Source organism: Esox lucius, chromosome 13 (genome assembly GCF_011004845.1).
Source record: "Esox lucius isolate fEsoLuc1 chromosome 13, fEsoLuc1.pri, whole genome shotgun sequence".
NCBI lineage: Eukaryota > Metazoa > Chordata > Actinopteri > Esociformes > Esocidae > Esox > Esox lucius.
The window spans coordinates 3404532-3421547 of record NC_047581.1 but is presented as its reverse complement, the minus strand read 5'-3'; the positions used below and the strand labels follow the sequence as shown (position 1 = coordinate 3421547).

General features: G+C 45.6%; 1 protein-coding gene across 1 annotated transcript in view; it reads left to right on the top strand.

Annotated features, from left to right (window-relative positions):
* LOC114838759 (histone H4-like) overlaps window positions 1-17016 on the top strand; it is a 71544-nt gene that overhangs the window by 3964 nt on the left and 50564 nt on the right. The gene's annotated exons all lie outside the window — the stretch shown is intronic.

Genomic DNA, 17016 nt, shown 5'->3' with positions numbered 1-17016 from the left:
CCGAAATGACCCTTACGATCGATGTGTTGAACAAAGGGGTTCTACCTTGCTTCGCGGGAGACGGGGACAGCGCGCCTGACCGACTAGTGAGTTCCACCATAGCTTTAACGTTCGCAGCCTGCGGGCTACGGGTGTTTGGGTTTCAGGCGGATGAGAAGAAAGGAGCGCATCGCACAGTTACTTCGGCCGGGTTGTTGTACTTCGCTGCATGGTACGTGTTCGTGTACATGAGTGCATTGCATACGCAACCCATTTTGAAGAACCGGTTGTCGCGAATGGGTTCAGATGCGGACCAACACCTGTGCAAGGCTCTGACTCTTCCGCGGGTCACGGATGACTCGGATGATTGCAAAGCCCTTGATTACAATGGCAAAGAGATAGTACAAGCTCTACGGATAGTGTTCCATGACCTGCTCGATATTCGTACCATCCTGCGTGTAGCAGAACTATATATCCCAGAGCTGTTGGTGCAGCTGCCGTACATGAAGAGGTTGAACCTGATTCCTGGTAGCGTAAAGAGAGCAATAGAGGCACGTGACCTCTGGTTTGCCAAAGAACACCGGTATGATACTTCGTACCTGGAACATAACGAACCACCCTTCGTGTACCTCGGTAATCTTGCGCATGGGCTTCATAGTAGTATCGAGGGTACGTTGACGATGGGTGACACTAGACCGATCGCACAGGCTCTGTGTGGACCTGACCAAGAATTCGACCCTTGGTGTGACTCGCTCATATGCCAAGGTTTCGTGTGCGATCATGACGGATTGGAACTCGAAGATGTCTTGCGCTTCGCTATCCAAGATGAATCTGTAGAGACCTTTTATGATTTCGACAACCCCGCGGAAGATCCCGTATCCAGGGAATGTGTGACCTCTACTGAGATCCAAGAGCCTCAACCCTCTCACTCTCCTGAGCTGCACCATGCAACCCAAGGAGATAGAGAGAGTTTTTATGATTACGAAAACTCTGCGTACGATCCTGTGTCTGGGGAATGTGTTACCTCTACTGAGATCCAAGAGCCTCAGCCCTCTCACTCTCCCGAACCGCACCATGTAACCCAAGCAGGTGTACAACGAAAATCCAAGCACGTACAGCTTGATGATCTTCGTATATGCAAAGGACTCGTAGTAGCGCATGTGGATAAGATGGGGTTCTACAAGGGACACAAGTTCTTAAGTATGGTAGTGCCGAGCTGCGAATTAAACACTGAGCAACATCGTGTGTCAACACCGGTCCTGAAAACCCCTTGCATGTCAAACATCGCTTCCACGGTGTACACGGAGACCCAGGCTACTGGAAACGTGAAAGGGTGTTCGAACTCTCATCCTACACTCATAGAGGCACTGTGGGTTCTCTTCATGCAGCGGACGAGCTACCCCATAGTAACAGCAGGTGCAACCTCAAGTGCCACCACTGAACCGGTGGAACCGTCCACACCGGAAGCTCTAGCCGTGATGGTGCATCTAGCAGTGAAGAGTTTGAACCTGGTTACTGACACAGCGCTTCGCATCTGCAACGACATACAGGCCCTGTTCAATGGAGCGTGCAATAAAAAATCTGAATTTATACCCATCATAGCGATCGTGGGAGGACTGTTTGGAGTCAATGTGGAACTCACTGTCCAGGAGCGCAAATATTACATACATAACCAGTACCACGGTGGGTTCTGTGCTCCCGGTTCCATATGTTACAATAACAGTGGCTGGTATGTAATACGGGAGGCTCCCAACATACAGGTACCAAATGAGGAGCGTACATTAGATTGCTATCACACAGGAACATTAGGTGCCTACGTTCGGTTAAATGATCTCAAGGTGCTCAGAGTTGAATCCGATAACTACTGTGGATTCCACACGGTAGCTGTGCTATTGGGTGGATTAAGAGCCAATTCCGAACGTGACAGATTGCCTCATACAAAGCTTGCCCGTAAAACAGCAGAATACATTATATCGAATAGTGACAATGAGGTGATAAAAGCATACATGAATCTCAATAACATTACAACCATCCAGGACGTGACACGTCTTCTCACACAGACCAATAGGTGGTTGAGCGTGGATGAAGTGTCCTTAATGCTCATGGCACATGAGAAGTTGCCAGCGGTGATCACAGAAAACTCATACCCCATTTACAACCCAGAGTGTACTCATTTCCTTATCAAAGCCAACCATTATGAACCTGTTGTCCCTTTGTAATTTATATGAAATGTGTAGCGCTCTCCCTTGTTAAGTGATGCAAAATATGTACAATAAATACCCACTGAGACAGATACGTAGTTTTAAGCGTTTTGTTTTACTCATCTCTGCACAGTGTCAATCATACATACAGGCAAGTAGAAAGAAAGGCAAGAGAGTGATATTCACAAGGACAAGCATATTAGATATCATGAAACAATGCATTGTACAGACCCTCCCCCCCGTCACCCTAATAAAAAAACAATGAGACAGATACATAGTTTTACATGTATGTACAGGCAAGTAGAAAGAAAGGCAAGAGAGTGATATTCACAAGGACAAGCATATTAGATATCATGAAACAATGCATTGTACAGACCCTCCCCCCCCGTCACCCTAATAAAAAAAACAATGAGACAGATACATAGTTTTACATGTATGTACAGGCAAGTAGAAAGAAAGGCAAGAGAGTGATATTCACAAGGACAAGCATATTAGATATCATGAAACAATGCATTGTACAGACCCCCCCCCCCCCCGTCACCCTAATAAAAAAAACAATGAGACAGATACATAGTTTTACATGTATGTACAGGCAAGTAGAAAGAAAGGCAAGAGAGTGATATTCACAAGGACAAGCATATTAGATATCATGAAACAATGCATTGTACAGACCCTCCCCCCCCCGTCACCCTAATAAAAAAAACAATGAGACAGATACATAGTTTTACATGTATGTACAGGCAAGTAGAAAGAAAGGCAAGCATACTAGATACCGTGATACAGTCATTGTACAGACTCCCCACCGTGACCCTAATATAAAAACAGTGAAACAGATATATACGTTTAAGTGTTTTGTTTTAATCATATCTGCAAAAAAAAGTGTATATCATACACAGAGGCAAGTAGAAAAACAGGCAAGTGAGTTATATTCACAAGTCCTCCCCACTGTCAACCTAATAGAACCTCGCTTGATTGGGAGGCCTAGGACCTAGACTTGAGTCAGATTCGTCGTAAAACACACTGTGGAGAGAGTCCGATTTGGTACAACTGGGTCTCCGATCAAACTGGGGTCCACTGGCATGCATAGGACCTAGAGTAGCGCCAGCTTCGTCGTAAAACAAACTGTGGAGATAATCGGGTCCCTCATTGAAATGGTCTCGAGTGCTGCAACTAGGTGCTAAAAGCGCAACAGCGTCAGCTGCAGCTGGTATTGCCCTTGTGTGACTGGGACCGGCGTGTTTGTGTTTGGGTATCCTAGCTTGCTGTGCATCAATCTGATGACCCTCGGTAAGATGAGTATTACCCTCGAACACCTTTACCAACTCAGCCTGTTCTGCACATGTATCCAGCACGGGCTCCACTATAATAGCTTTATTCCACAGGAACTGCTGGTTGTGTATACGGATATAGAAAGGCCCGTAGGGGCGAAGCGTTGCACCTACTGTGAGCAGGTCAACATCTTCGTACTCATCAGAGCCTAGTATAGTATCCCAAGTGCTCTCAACCGAAGTGGGTTGCTCTGTGAATGAGCATGCGTTGTACACAACGTGGAGTAACTTTTCGTCTTCAATTGTGGCTGGACCATAAGGGGCATCCCTTTTCGGCTCTCGTTCCCCTCTGAAAAAGGTTGTGTAGCTCTCCAACAACACATTCCGCACCGAATCCGGTAGGCGCTGAAGTAATCCTAACTGCTCCAGCGTAATGTGCACGGTAGCTAAACCTGCCTTCCCTCCCCAAGAGAGTTATTTGTCATGAGACTCATATATAGAGTCACCCAGGCACCCGATCAAGTCCACTCTGAATCCAGACCTCCGTTTCCATATCCTCGCGGGTTGTATACACCTCATAGTGAAGCCTAGAATCCTTAAGGATAGGATCTGTACTCGTAATAGGCATTGAAGAACGTGGTAGGCAAGTGTGAATTTCTCATTCTCGGAAATGGTGTTCATTCCATACGCGCAGCCTAGATTCCAGTCTCCCACAGCCTCACCCACAAACACCCCTACCCCCGACATTTGGGAAAACGGGATCTTCATCAGATGCAGGGTGAACGTCCTAGCGATGAAAGGGTGCACCTGGAGACAAGTGTGCATGTCCAAGACACGTTCTAAAAGCTGTGCATCTCCAGCAAAAACCTTGTGAATCAACAGACCGGCTACGTTTTGAATGGTGCAGACCGCGCCCAGAAACAAAGTCTCTGAGCTTTTAATCCTGAGGTGTTTACGTACGGTTGCATCGGTTAAATGTGGGAACTCACTGGTTATCAGCTCAACGTGTTTGAACCCTTTCCTGGGAGGCTTCCCTAGATTTATCGTATAGTACGTTTGTGGGCCTCTCCTGCAGCTCAGTTTGGTACAAGGAATCTGTTTCTTGTAGACCATCCTCGAACAGTAGCGCAGTTCACACTGGTGACGTAAAATGGTCTCTATTCCACATTTCCAGGATACTTTATGGTTCCTCGGGTCAACGCGTACCAGTCCTAACACGGGGGCCAGGTTGTTCGGGGGCACCCACAAGGTTCTACTCCGTGGCTCAGACAACCCCGCGCAAGGGTCAGTGATAGGCCGGGTGTTTGCTGGATTAAGTTGAACTGTGATATCTTTCACCCTGGAGCTACTGATACCGGGACTAGTGATATACACCATATCCTGGTATCGTGTATATCCAAGTATCATCAGGTCATTGATGTTAAACCCTCTCGATCTCCAACGTGTATTAGCATTCAGAAATTCAGTTTCTTTAGGGTTTGCATTTCTGTCTTCATGTACCTGCGTAGGTTCAGTCAAGCTAGCATAATGTGCTAGCTGCTCCGATCTTCCTCCGCAAAGGACCGTATGTTCAGGACTCCTCTGAATCCCAAGGTCCGGGTGTGAATGTGTCATATATAGCTCAGGTTGTTCATTACTCTGGCCTACATACTGATGACAGCTAAAAGCCGGTATGTGCTCCCTGGACTGTGTATGAATCGGTACGGATAGTTCGGGACATGGCCCGGCTTTGAAATTTTCGGATACAATTCTATTGAGTGTCTCAGGATCATTTTTGTACTGCTCCATGAAAACGCCACGCAGTACATCTGATAGCTCTGTAATACTTGAATGGTCACTTATTTGGGTGTTTACGTAACACATGTTCTTCTTCCCGGTGCTATTCACCAAGTCGGAGCATGTGCTCCAAGCTTTGGAATCTCTCGGAGACATCGCTCCTCCTTTCGCTAGACCCTCAAAGATAGCTTGATCGGGTTGTGTTTCCCCGGCAGTGAGATCCTGATCCATATCGATGTATAACCGATGCTCACTCTCTGTATCACAATCGCGCTGGCTAGCGTTCCAGGTTGGTTTCTCCTCGTGGTGGTATAGCGCAGTGTTTGTTCCGATAGATGATGTACCAGACGGGCTTGCTGTTTTCTCCCCATCCGTACTGATTAGCCTTCGTATGGGATTAAGAGTATCCCCAGCCAGATCACTCTGGTGTGTTTCCTGTTCTATTTCAGGGCTAACCCTGCTGTTGGAGCGCTTGTTCCTGTTTATGTATCCCGTAGCATTGTACGAACTAATGTAGGAGTTTTCAATGTGCCGAGTATCGAACAAATTGGTCACTTGCGGTATCGCATATGCCACTGTCAACGCACTAATGAAACCGTGGTACCTTTCGATTTCACGTATAGTGCGACCATGCTGCCTTGCTCGGATCTCGGATGCTTCCTCTTCCCTGAGCATTTCGATAACGCTCACATTCAGCGGTTCCTGGCAGCCCAGAGACTGCAGCTTAGTCCCCAGAGCAATGGGTGTTCTTGAGTACTCACCCAACCACACATGTGGCACGTAGACATTGCTCATGTCCCGGAAACCGGGTCCCTTCGGCCCCAGTGTAGACCACATATTGTCATCCACTAGACCAGTCATGCAAAACTGGAAAGCGTTCTCAACGATCGAGACTCTCGCTAGGGATCCGCTGCTGCCCTCCACCTTAGCTAAGCTCACCTGAGGGCCATAGAGGGCTTCACGGTTTTCGTGTGAGGGCAACCTTGCTGTTTCCCAACTAGTCCTCAGCTCCTTTCGTTTGGCAAGGACAAAATCGTACCTTTCCAAGTGTGCGTACAATATACACAACGCAAGAGTAGCGCACGCTATGCGGAAAGTGTCTTCATCCTGGAGAGTGTTGGTGGATCTACACATCCTGGGTAACGAAACGTAAGACAACAAGTAGAGTACGTCTCCGGTTTCGATGTTAACAAGGAACGCTTTGGCAAGGTTAGGGTATCCGCCCACTCCCTCAGAGTACAAGTGCCTGGGAGGTCTCTTATGTAGCAGGCATATGTCTCTAAGAGAGCCCATTACCCCGAGGAACACCTTGTTTATGTGCAAAGCCAACCGCATATCCAGAGCTTTGCCTCTCATACCTGCGATCCAAGAATCCAAGGTCTGCCATTGCGCATCCAAACTCGTTACAATGTGCACCCTTACCACTTTAGTACTACCCACGTGCTCCAACACGATACAATCAAGCGTGGGTTCTAGCGGGCTGCAGCAATCCATCTGTTTCGGGTCAACACCGACCTTACCTGTGTGATGAAACATAGCTAGTTGCCTCTCGCACGCCCTGACAGCACAATTTAGAATTTCTTCAGCGTGCACCTTTGGGATCAGGACACTCAACGAGTACGTACACATGTGTCCTTCAGAGATTTCAGTTATTGAGGGCGACAGCTTGAAATCCTCAGAGTACGTTACTCTGTGGCTCGGACGTATTTCGTGACATAGGCAGTGTCTGGACAGGAAGGTGTACAGGGGTTCGGGTTCTCTGGCAGCAAAATGTTCAGTTCTGGGGCTCCACACGGTGACACCGGTATTCAATCTGAGATATGAAGGGATTGACAATCTAACTTCCCTGGACCCTCGTCTGTTTTGAAATCTCCACCATGTCTGTAGGAACTTATAAGAATCATCTTTTGCTGTGAATGTACCATTTGCGTGTTCTTTGAGCTGTTCAAACACGTAGCCTGCGATACTGTATCTGGCATCGGGGGAGTTGTGAAAATTGTATGGTTTGAGCTGCACAAGTTCCAGAAACAACAGAACAAAGTAGGGAGTGTGCATAATAGCAAGGTGCTCCAAGCGCAACAGGTTCAGGTCTCCGTTTGTACGTTTGGGTTTCGCCACTGACCAAACGGTCTTATACTTAATCACTGCAGACTCTACTGTGACCCTTATGTTCGCGCACAGTATGCAAGCATCCGATGTGTTATTCCTGAAAAACATACTGAGCCCCATGAGCCCCGGTATGTTGTCTGGGTGGTAGTAAAAGTCATGATGCCGGCGTGTAACAGGTTGAGAGCTCACAGTGTGTTCGTGACCCTGGTAGCTGCACAAGTAGCTGATGGCATCCTCTGTGGTTTGAAATGTCCCACAATGGTCCAGGGCTCCACCGTGGAGAGATGCGGCCACGGTTTTCCACCTGACCACTTCATCCTGGCAAGCCATTGTAGTCACTATAACAAAAACGTAAAATGGGAAATGGTGGTTTGTCAATACAAATAATACATAATGGTGTCATATGAGCAATGGTATCTCACCCTCTTCTGTGCTATGTGGCTTACAGATCTGTTAATACTCTATACAACCAAGATTCTTCAACTGCTGTGGGCACTGTGTATCATATCACATTATATGTACAGTTAGAGAACGCTAGAGCTTTTTCATAGGTAGAACATGTTCAGTGTGATATCATTGTCCATGACCGTGTGCGATAACATCATGGTGTATCTCCTCTGCTCCGCGTGATAGCACAGGGTATGCTGCACCGCAATCGAAATGCAACTACTTCCATCCTGTTTCAGGACCCACTCTACCAGCGAACGTTTACACTCCTCAGTAATCGTGGATGCACAACCGTGTCTGATCCCGCAATTAAATGGTGTGGGCTCACAGTATCCCATAGCGGGTAAAGAGTACCAGAAAGTGAAAGCTGATTCATTTGGACACGGGGAACCGATTCTTAGTCTAGTTCCTGGCACGTCTCCGATTGCATGTGTCGCCAATTTGAAATCTCCTATAAAGTATGTGTGCATGAAAAAAGATACATTCCTAAGGGGGGGCTTGGGTAGAACCCCTGGGAACTTTTCAATGTCCATTCGTATGTACCTCACTCCGAGCACCTCGCGTTTGTAGTCTATCATCTGAACCTCTTTTGGTAGGTCGTTCGAAAGGCCGAACAGCCACGTTGTGACTTTACACTCAATCTCCTGGAAGTTGCTGCTGTGGTTGGACCACACTAGAGCTTGCATCCCTCGCACCTTGGGAATGGCTTTGATGCACGCTGTTTTAGTATCGAACCCATTCCACCGTAAATCAATGACACACATTCGCTCTGTCTGAATGGCTACCTCACGGTGTTTGCATGCTATCGCGTTCATTGCAGAGCGGGAATCGATGACACCCAAGGCTCTAGCCTCTCCGAACATTCTGTTCCCGTAGTGTGGCACGGGCATGGTAAGGGTGCGGTTGATCACATACAGAGCGCTGAAATTGTCACGCCCTGGGAACAGCTCGATGGTAATTGCTCCGGGTAGCATGTCAAAGCTCCTCAAATGCTCTGAATGACTGACAAAATTGAACTGTTCCACCACCGTGAGGGGCCTCTCCACTGTACATCCAAAGTGGGATGGGGGAGTCCTGTAAACATACAAACCCGGGGGGAGACTTTCAGACTTTCTCAGCTGATACACGATCACTGCGTCACAACACTTTGGGTACTTGCTGCTTCGATTTCGCATCAGCCAGCTGTACGCAGTGACTACGTTGTCCATTTCGTAGGCCCACAGGGCATGCGTGTTAGGAGCTGTACCGCTATTTGCAGGTGCTCCGCCTACGTGCCCGCCCCTTAGTGTTTTACCGCTGCCTTTCTCGGGAGCCTCGCGTACAAAAGGAGACACGCTAGAGTCCTCCAGTATTCCGTTCCTCCGGTCCTCCGAAATACAAGAAGACACACAGAGACACTGTTTATTCTTTGACGCATACCGAAGCAACATCTCTCTGGTATGTCTAAAGTTGAACCTGTGAGCAGAGCAGGTGTTCCTCATCTCGTCCGTTAGATCGTTCAGACTGACACCCTCTGCTCCGGGGACATATATCATGTTGTCTATCACAGGGACAGGGTCCAGAGTCAGCGCCCTGTACAGCGGGCAGCACAGAACCTCAGGGTCCATCGAAGACAACCCGCTTTTCACCGGGCACGTTCCGGAGGGCCTGCTGAGAGAGTGTGATAAGAAGCGTAAAGACACACTGGTGCGCTCAGTCCGAAAAGCAACAAACCTGTACAGGAGAGTATCCCAAGTAACTTATAGGAGCAGTGGGGAAATCAACAACAGACACGGAAAACAGTCCAACGCAAAGTGTCTTGTGTGCCTGGTCACGTTGGTTAAAAGCAGCAAAGTCAGGCAGAGATCCGGGATAAAACTCCGCTGTGAGTGTAATGTCAGGGTATGTACAACCTGTTTCACAAACAACCCGGACTGGTACCTGACCAGGCCTCACTTCTCAACGTGCTCCACCTTGACCGGGTTCATCTGCACAGTCTGCGCATGCTTCGAAGGCATTAAGGAGAAAGTGTGCTGTGTTTGGATGTGTTCTAGGTGTTCATCTGCACGCAAATCCCCAGGCTCATCATGTCCAGAGTGTTCCAGGACCCTGGACCGCTTTCCACGCAGAGAGACACGTACACTATGGTGCAGGTCACATGTATCCTCTGAGGAAACCAAAAACAGTACCGGTATCGTGGATGTAACCGATACGATTTCCGAGTACAGGGACTTGATCAGATCGCGGGTGTTTGACAGGGTTTCGCGGAGTAGACACATGTCAGCTTCAGATATCAGAACCCTATTCCGTGAGTGTTTTGCGCCTAAAGTGTGCACGTGCAATTCTGAGAGTGACTGTAACCCTATGTGTACCAGCTGCACCCCTGTGCTGACCGTGATGCAGCTGCTGGCGAAAAACCCACATCCTCTGATTGCGTCCCTCGCAGAGCGTGCTATACCGGGCAGGGCTCTAGCTCGCTACGTGTATGACAGAGCCCTGCTTATGAACATGCTAAACGAGCAGGACCTGCCATGGTGCGCGAACGGACGCTCGTGCAAGGGTATGTTGGTGAATGCTCAGAGCGATCCCAAGCCACTACCCACGTTAATTTCACCTGAATCATACATCCGTTTTGTCTCCATCAGAGGCAAAAACCCAGGTATCCAGTGTGACATCAGCCCGTCTCGTTGTATCCTCTGTCTCCTGTTCAACCAGTCCGCAGCCGTTGCACAGATATGCAGCTCTGAGAGTCTACCTTTTGAATCCCATCCGAGTGGGCCTGTGTATTACTTCAATGTGAAACTTTCCCCGGACGTGGGGGTACCCGAGGTGTGCATAAATGAGTATCAAGGTTACATTGTCAACTTCCAAGGCTCCGTAGGTAGCTACAAGCCCACTTTCTACTACAACTGGAGAGACATGTTAAAGCTGTTACACAGAGACCAGACTGGGAAAGTAACATTCTTACCTTTGCAGTGACGGATTTGTAGCTCTATTGGATGTCAGACGGGCCTGCAACAGTCCGTTGCTCAGAGTACAGGACCAGAAACCGTGCCTCGCTTCCGTGCCCGAAAAGTCCAACCTAGAAGAGTTTGTATGGGATTTTAAATTGTTGCCACTACTCAATAGCCACCCGCCTCTCCTATCTGGTGGCCGACCAGGGATGTCCAGGCCGCCCATGCTCTATCATCAGCACACCGTCTTATTATCCGCCCGCGGCCATTTGGCCAGTGTGAGCCATCCACCCCGGGTTGTGTGGTCCGCCTGACAATAAGAAAATCTAACCTGTAAGCACGCAAGGGCCCAGTAGTCCAACCACAAGCATGTTTACCTTGCACATAGGGACTATAACCCCCTATGCACACCAGGGCTCATCTGTCCAGCCATAGAGAACTCCACCTTGTATGTATTCAACTGTTAAGTGTTCACCCAACTAGCATTAAAGGACAGCCTGATGTTATATCAGTATGAGGCTAAATGAAAGCCTGAACTCCTCAAGAGCGCAACTGACCTAGCAGAGGTTCTCATGGAACACGTGGATTGCGAGATGCTAATTTACCTGGACAAACATGTTTTATCTCTCTTGAACTGGGATTTCCAGTTGAGTTTTCATTGTTATGGTTGTTTTTTTTGCGTGCAATACCATATGTGTTTTGAAGATTGTGCTCTATGTTACTTTTTATGTGTATTTTCCACTTGGTAGTGTACATGTGAATTAACTTCAGGCCCACTTCAAGTACAGTTAAAGGAGTATTTCAAGAGTGAAAAAAAAACCAATACCTAGATACAACATTCCATTTGATGCCCAGCACAACAGAAGTATAAGTGGGTTAAACTGAGGATCAATTATCATTGCTTTGGCACTGCATTAATTATGTTCTCACTTCAACACAACAACCCCTAGAAAAAGCTGTGTACTGACAGGCAAATGTGCATATGCTTACATACTGTTTTCAAAACTGTTAAACTGTTTAACTTAAGTTCAAACAATAACATGATACAAATACGGAATAAGACAGCAATGTGCTACAGTTCTTAAGTAATATTTTAATTAAATATTACTTAAACCTTAGATACTATAAAAAAATACAATTGGTCCAACCACAGCGGATTCTCATTGTAGATGATGTAGTCTCAGATGAGATAAGGGGTACTGGGATTGATCGTGTAGTAACTCATGGCCTCTCAATGAGAATGGATGGTCAGAGAATACAGGCAAGTCTGAAACGCTCAACAGTGGCATATATCGTTAGAGGTTTCTGGTAAACCAACAGGTAACTTGTATTCCCTAAGGGGATTTCACTGAGTAGACTTCTGTCATGTAGACTTGTGTGTAATTGATTTTGCCACCGGAGGGCACTAACAGTCCACATTTGGAAGATTACAGTTTTGAGGAAGAGTGGCTTGGAGGCAACTCATGAACCAATATGCCCAGGTAGGATCATTTAGGGGTATTTTTCATAAAAGGTATTTCACATAACCTGATGAAGAGTACAAAGAACGTATCATGATTATTTGTACATTCATTGAGTGTGAATTGATAAAACATTTAACCAGGGCCCATGTTGTTAATTGTTAACAGAGAGTGAAGAACTATTGTTCCCATGGTCAGTGCAATGAGTGGTTGTTGTTATCTCATATTGAGGACAGAAGGACCTGTAGCTTCTCCTTGACTGTCTTGGTAAAATATGTTCATCTCAGAGACTATGCTAAGTAATGATGAATAGTGGCTGTGGGAGTGAATCCCAGAGTGTTGAAAAAAAAACATTGATGGGAGATTCAAGAAGGATCTATCCAGAAATTGGCATAATGAGGAGACCTAATATCAAAAACAAAACACACACACAAAGACAGGACTGTCCTTGCGTTCCCTCACATGTGTTAGAAATCGGGGTGGGGAATGGTCAAATAATTCCATATGGCCAGCGTAAACATTGTTAAGGTCATTAGTGTATAATTTACAGAGAGATATTCTAAAAGATAGGTTTCTGTTGTTGTCATTGTTTAGGTACATGCACTTCCAGTGAAAAGTAAATTCATATTGGAATTCTTAATGTTCAGATTCCACACATTAGTAACATCCTGAACTCCTGACAAGTCACAAAAGTCTGTAGAATCAACAGATACTAAAGGGATGTATACATATTTAATGAGAGAGAGAGAGAGAGAGAGAGAGAGAGAGAGAGAGAGAGAGAGAGAGAGAGAGAGAGAGAGAGAGAGAGAGAGAGAGAGAGAGAGAGACTGGGTCTGTGTGTCCATGTCTCTCTGAGTGAGTGCATATGTGTGTGTTTGTGTGTGTGTGTGTGTGGTAGTGGCCTTTTTTTTATCTCTCTCTTTATGTCATAGTTGCTCTCATAAGGTGAATATCTCTCCTTTCATGGTATGGAATTTTTAATGTTCAGACTCCTGACAAGTCACAAAGGTCTGTAGAATCAACAGATACTACAGGGATGTATACATATTTAATGAGTTATGAGAAACCCTTGCTGCACACTCATTTATTTTTCATGCATTAAATACTTTTCTCTAAAGTAAAAACATATATTTAAATATATGTTAATAAATATTTTAGAACATTCTATGGGATGGTATTGGAAACGCAAACGATGAAAACATACCTTGATTGCTGACGGAGAGGAGAACACATGTATTTCAAGCGTTAAGTATTATTATTGATCCTGGAGAAATAAACCACTGGTAGTGTACTCACAATAAGGCCAGGGATCTTATTGTGATGATATTCTCAATACCATGTTGATCAAGGGCCCAAGGGCACCTGTGTGTGTGTGTGTGTGTGTGTGTGTGTGTGTGTGTGTGTGTGTGTGTGTGTGTGTGTGTGTGTGTGTGTGTGTGTGTGTGTGTGTGTGTGTGTGAGAGAGAGAGAGAGAGAGAGAGAGAGAGAGAGAGAGAGAGAGAGAGAGAGAGAGAGAGAGAGAGAGAGAGAGAGAGACTGGGTCTGTCTGTCAGTTGATCCTCCACTCTGTATGTGTGAGAGGGACTGAGTCTGTCTGTCTGTTGATCCTCTGTGTGTGTGTGTGTGTGTGTGTGTGTGTGTGTGTGTGTGTGTGTGTGTGTGTGTGTGTGTGTGTGTGTGTGTGTTGTTGTGGAAATTTCTATGCACAATGTATTCTCTCTGAGTAAAGGACTGAGTCCCACTGTTAAGATAGGTACAGGAATGTGTGGGACCTGGTATTTGCATAGGGGACATCTATTGTCTGTCCAGATGCAGATCAATGGGTTTTAGGACAGGATAGGAGAAGATACAGCAAGGGGGCAGTAAGGCCAGTTGGCCCCTTTGGGTAAACATTATTGCAGGAAGGATAAGGTGGGGGAAGATAGCATTTGACGTGTGTGATAGAACAAAGGGAAAGGTGTTTGATTGACATGAAACAGATGGCAGCATCTTAATTCTGCATCAAGTTATATTTCTGGTAAACAAGTTGAGAAGTCTTACATAGTCTAAATTGCATAAAGAGAGGTACAGACCCACTGGAGCACTCCACTCACTGACACAAAAAACAGTTTGAGATGGATTTTAACTTGTTTGGACTCTTTAGAAGAGAAACAGACATTATCAAAATTGGGTATTCTAATTCTAATTTAAGTTCTGTCCTAGTAAGCAATCATTGTAAAGTTAATGGTTAACAGAGGTTTCTTTGAGGTGAATGAAGAGAAAAAAGGTTGTTTTACTATTGTCAAATGCCTGGGGTGTTTCAAGATAACACCAGTGTCCCTTATTGATAAGACCAGGGTTTGTTCTTAGGTCAGTAGACCACCCCCCACTCCAGGGAGAGCCCTGTGGTGATAAAGGAGTAAAAAGGGGGGGGTCATGATTTATGACAGGATTTCAGAGTGTGTTTGATGTGCTAGGATAATAAGAAGAGATTGAGAAGTTCACACTAAGTTTCATCTTGTAGAGAAATTAGGCTAAATAACAGTTATGTTAGTTGACCTTCAAGATGGTGTGAAATGTTTGATTTGAAATAAGGTATTTGGTCCTTTATGTGAAACAATGGGTGAATTTGATTGTAGTTCCAATACAACACAATCAGATGTAAATTATATAGGTGAACTGAGAATTGTTCATGAACTGCTCTTAGAGAGTGGTAGCAAACTATCTTAACTGATGAGTTTTTGGAACAGTAATGAGATATGTGAAATTGTGTTCTTCTGTTCTTTGTGTTGGTTGTTACACCAACTATAGAAAGGAGTGGAATTGTTATTTTGCTACACTAGCAGAACAGAAGCACCAGAGATGTTCATGTTTTAACGATACTGTTATTAATTTCAACTGTTCTAATCTATTTGGAGAAAAGAAGTAGAGAGATATTGGAAATATAGGGTTTGAGTGTTTGATAGTGTGTGGTTCTAATGTATCAGCGAGATGCAACAAGCTAACGTGATGGACATATGTAATGATGTACTGTGCAGTTGGAACTAATCTTCTCAAGGATAATTCACACATTCAGATACAGAACACTTGAAAGCGATTCAACAAGAGAGGACTTGCTGGAGCCCAGAGAGAGACTGAGCTTGGCTTAAAAGGACAACTGTGGGGTGGCTGAGGTGAGATGGATCTCACAGACACACAGACAAACTGTCCTACAGCTGAGAGAGGAGTCGACTCTGGAGCGCTGCACGTCTAGGTGCCGCACGTCTACAGGATGCTGAGTTCCTGTGAGCTGGACTGACTCGAGTCCTGATGGTTCTGCAATGTGATGGAGAAGGCAACCTCCGACCGAGAGGATGGAGGCATAGGAAAGATCTACTGCACAACATCATGCTACGCTGATTGGGTCCATACCAGGTACATCTCATCTGCTGTCCAGGTAGCTGAGAGAGGAACCTGGGGTCGACGACACGCTACACGAGGATTTCAGTGTTGAAAGATTAGACGCAGTGAATTGAAGTCACTGAGGGAAAAGTGAATTTTCGGGTGCTAGTAACCAGTCACTTTCTACATGGCCTTTAGCTCTAGAACCTTTAGCTAAAACTGGTCATCTTGGAGTTCACAAAGGAGAACACACAGATTCTCCTGGCCTGGCTGATAAAGCAGCTAGAATGGAGACAACAAGAGCTGTGTCTGCATTTGAGCTGTGAAGGACAACACCTTGGAATATACATCTGACTTTTTCGTTATGTTACATCGGCCTGTCAAAGAAATGGTTCATAACTGACTGTCTGACGTTTGGAAGAGCAGAACATTTGAGATGACTTTGGAAGAACATCCAAATGGAACCATGGAGAGGACATTTCAGTGAATTGAGCAATTGGCATGAGAGAACATTGTAACAGTGATAAATTGAAGGATGCATTCAGTGATAGGTGTTTATGATGATTTTAACATAAAAGTTTTGCTGTACTATGTTATGATTCTGTATGATGACAATGTGTGATCTTGGAGTTTATACGGAAGGTAATGATCTAGAAGAATGTAAAGGAGGATCCAGACATTTCAGATTTGCACAGTTCTCTAATCATTAAGGATAATAATATTGACTGGGTCATGTTGTTAAAGAGTACTGTTTTGTTGCAGTCTACATCCTAATGAGTGAACTGTTTAAGGTTTGACATGGTATCAAGAGGATGGATTGTTGTGGAAATTTCTATGCACAATGTATTCTCTCTGAGTAAAGGACTGAGTCCCACTGTTAAGATAGGTACAGGAATGTGTGGGACCTGGTATTTGCATAGGGGACATCTATTGTCTGTCCAGATGCAGATCAATGGGTTTTAGGACAGGATAGGAGAAGATACAGCAAGGGGGCAGTAAGGCCAGTTGGCCCCTTTGGGTAAACATTATTGCAGGAAGGATAAGGTGGGGGAAGATAGCATTTGACGTGTGTGATAGAACAAAGGGAAAGGTGTTTTTATTTAGAAACTATCCACCGTTACTTTGTAACCTGTATACTTTCTCCTTGCAAGCAAGATTAAAACCGTTTATTGCGCAATTGATTTCTCCTGTCTTACCTACCATTTTCATAGAACTTTGGAATTTTAGAAATTGCCATCACAGTGTGTGTGTGTGTGTGTGTGTGTGTGTGTGTGTGTGTGTGTGTGTGTGTGTGTGGGTGTGTGTGTGTGTGGGTGTGTGTGTGGGTGGTGGTGGCCTTTTTTTTATCTCTCTCTTTATGTCATAGTTGCTCGCATAAGGTGAATATCTCTCCTTTCATGGTATGTACGGTGTGTGTGGTGGCCTCCCCCCCCCCAAAAAAAAACCGCCCTCTGTCTTTCTTTCTCTCTCTTTGTGTCATAGT